The sequence below is a fragment of the Dipodomys ordii genome, unplaced genomic scaffold (genome assembly GCF_000151885.1).
Source record: "Dipodomys ordii isolate 6190 unplaced genomic scaffold, Dord_2.0 Scaffold293, whole genome shotgun sequence".
NCBI classification, from domain to species: Eukaryota; Metazoa; Chordata; class Mammalia; order Rodentia; family Heteromyidae; genus Dipodomys; species Dipodomys ordii.
This window is the reverse complement of record NW_012267509.1, coordinates 85,519-88,179: the sequence shown is the minus strand read 5'-3', so window position 1 is coordinate 88,179 and position 2,661 is coordinate 85,519. Positions and strand designations below refer to the sequence as shown.

At 39.2% G+C, this 2,661-nt stretch overlaps 1 pseudogene; it reads left to right on the top strand.

Moving 5' to 3' along the window:
* LOC106001378 overlaps positions 1-695 on the top strand; it is a 9,301-nt pseudogene extending 8,606 nt beyond the window's left edge.
* The last annotated feature ends 1,966 nt before the right edge of the window (positions 696-2,661 follow it).

Genomic DNA, 2,661 nt, shown 5'->3' with positions numbered 1-2,661 from the left:
GAGAACTTCTTAGAGGATATAGGTTGTGTGATGTCTGCTTACCTAGAGAGAGTGACTCGAGGACTTTCCATCTGCACCAGCAGTCTCCTCACCCTGGTCCAGGCCATCACCATCAGCCCCAGACACTCTGTGTGGAGAAAGCTAAAACTTCAATCTGTATGGCACATCCTTCTCTATTGCTGTTCTTTTGGATTCTCAATTCCTTGATAAGCATGAACTTACTATTCCACATAAAAAATATCAGCAGTGTGAACATATCACAACCTAGTGTAAGTGACACCTATTGCTATTTTGTACCAGACAACTTGATAATGAAATGGATTTTTCTTATCCTCATGGTCTTAAGGGATGCTGTGTTTCAGGGTATCATGAGTGTGGCCAGTGGTTACAAGGTATTTCTTCTCCACAAGCACCACCAGCGTGTTCTCTACCTGCAGAACTCCAATTTTCTCTACAAAACTTCTCCTGAGGTGAAAGCTGTTTACAGTGTTCTCCTTCTCATGCTTTGTTTTCTTTTCTTTTATTGGACAGAATGTGCTTTTTCTCTACTTTTAAGTTCCTTCTTAGAGAATTATTCCATGATGCAAAATATTCATGCATTTCTGAAAGTTGGTTATGCCATTCTCAGTCCCTTTATACTGATTTCCAGAGATGGAAACCTGGCTCAATGTTAGCATAGAATACCCATTTATGAAAGTTCCATATCATGTATTTTATTGCTGACATAGATTTCATGTTTTCTATTTTTTTTGTTTGGTTTGTGTGACTGAAATAGAATCTGCCCCCCTTTTGAAAGAAATTAGGTTAGTGGGGTCATAATCAAGAGAATTTCATCACAGGTTTCCAGATTTTTTGTGAATTCAATGCGTGTTAAACAAATAAATGAAAATGAAACAAATAGAAATTTGTCTAAAGATATCACTGACTAGTGCTCTTACACTGCTCAATGAGCAGTCTGTCTTTAGTAACTGACAAAACAGCTGGGATTGATTATTGTGGTGAAGCACTTTTTTTTTCAAAAATAAGTTTATTGTTACTATTAATGTGTTTAAAGAGGAATTAGCATTTCATAAGTGAGGTGATGAGTACATTTCTTTTTTTTGAACAATATCACCCCTTCTTTTACTTTCTACCAGTTTCCCCCTCTCATACCTTCTCACAGGTTTTTTTTGTTCTTTTTTGGAATGAAAAAATACTTGTATGGAATGCATAGCTATCATTATAATATATATGGCAACCATTTGTGGGGGGGTAGGGATGCCATTCCTAGGGCTTGAACACAAGTACCTGAGTGCTGTCCTACGCTTTTGTGCTCATGTCAAGGGCTGTACCACTTGAGCCCTAGCTCCACTTTCAGTTTTTTTATGTTTAGTTGGATATAAGAGTCTCACAGACATTAATACCCAGGTTGGCTTTAAACTACCACCCTTAGAACTCAGACTACTACTGAGTGTGATCCACTTCAGGTGTGAGCCACTGGTGCTCAGCTCTCAAAAGTCACTTTTTAAAAAAGTCATGTTTAAGAATACATAACTTGTTTCACTCATCACATATCCATAATAGAAAATATTGGCACTGATGGACACAGATTTAGAGTCCAATATTAATTTTTTTTTGGGTCCGGTCGTGGGGCCTGAACTCTGGGCCAGGCCACTGTCCCTCAGCTCTTCAGCTCAAGGCTCTACCACTTGAGTCACAGCACCACTTCCGGCTTTTTTTTTCTTTTTGCTTATGTGGTGCTGAGGAATCGAACCCAGGGCCTCATGCATGCAAAACAAGCACTTTACCACTGAGCCACCTTCCCAGCCCATGAGCCAACTTCCCAGCCCCAGTATTAAATAGTAAAAATACTTTTTATTACTTCTGTAATACTTATTTTGCTAAATTTTCTGCCGTTTTTATACTTGAAGTCTTTTGTTTGGGAAAATGTCGGGATTGAGGCCAGCTGTTGACATGTATCTTCCTCACACACCAGCACTCAAATGCCCAACACTCTTCACTCCATTGTTAAGAATGCCTCATCTACATGTTTTTTTCTGTCTCTGTATCTATTTGTGTGTTTGGCTTGCATTATACCCATACAAAATTGGTGTTAGTAACATTATCATGTCATACTCTGTGATGTTTGAGGGTTTATGGTGTGATTGGAGATGTGCAGTATGGTGTTTATCTTAGTTTCAGAGTTTTCCTGTGACAGGCTTTTCTTCATCTATGCTACAGGAAATAAGGTCAAATAATAGGTCCCCAACTAGGTCCCCATTATCATTCCAAAAGGAAGGAATAGGAATCCCTGAAGAGAAATTAGAATTGACAGCAAATTCTGAATCATGAAGAAGAGATGGTTAGCACTAAAGAAAGTCTCTAAATGGATAAGGTGCTATTTTGTGACGGTAACAAAAATTACTGAAAAAGAGTATGACACTTCCTTAAATGAGTTTTATTACATTTTCTTCCAGATATTAGAGTTGAGATTAGGAAGCCAGAGCTCTGGTGGCTCATGCCTGTAATCCTAGCTACTCAGGAGGCTGAGATCTGAGGATCACAGTTCAAAGCCAGGCAAAGCAGGAAAGCCTATGAGACTCTTACCTCTGAGAAACCACTCAGAGGTATGGCTCAACTGGTAGAGCACTAGCCTTCAGCTGAAGAGCTGAGGGACAGCGC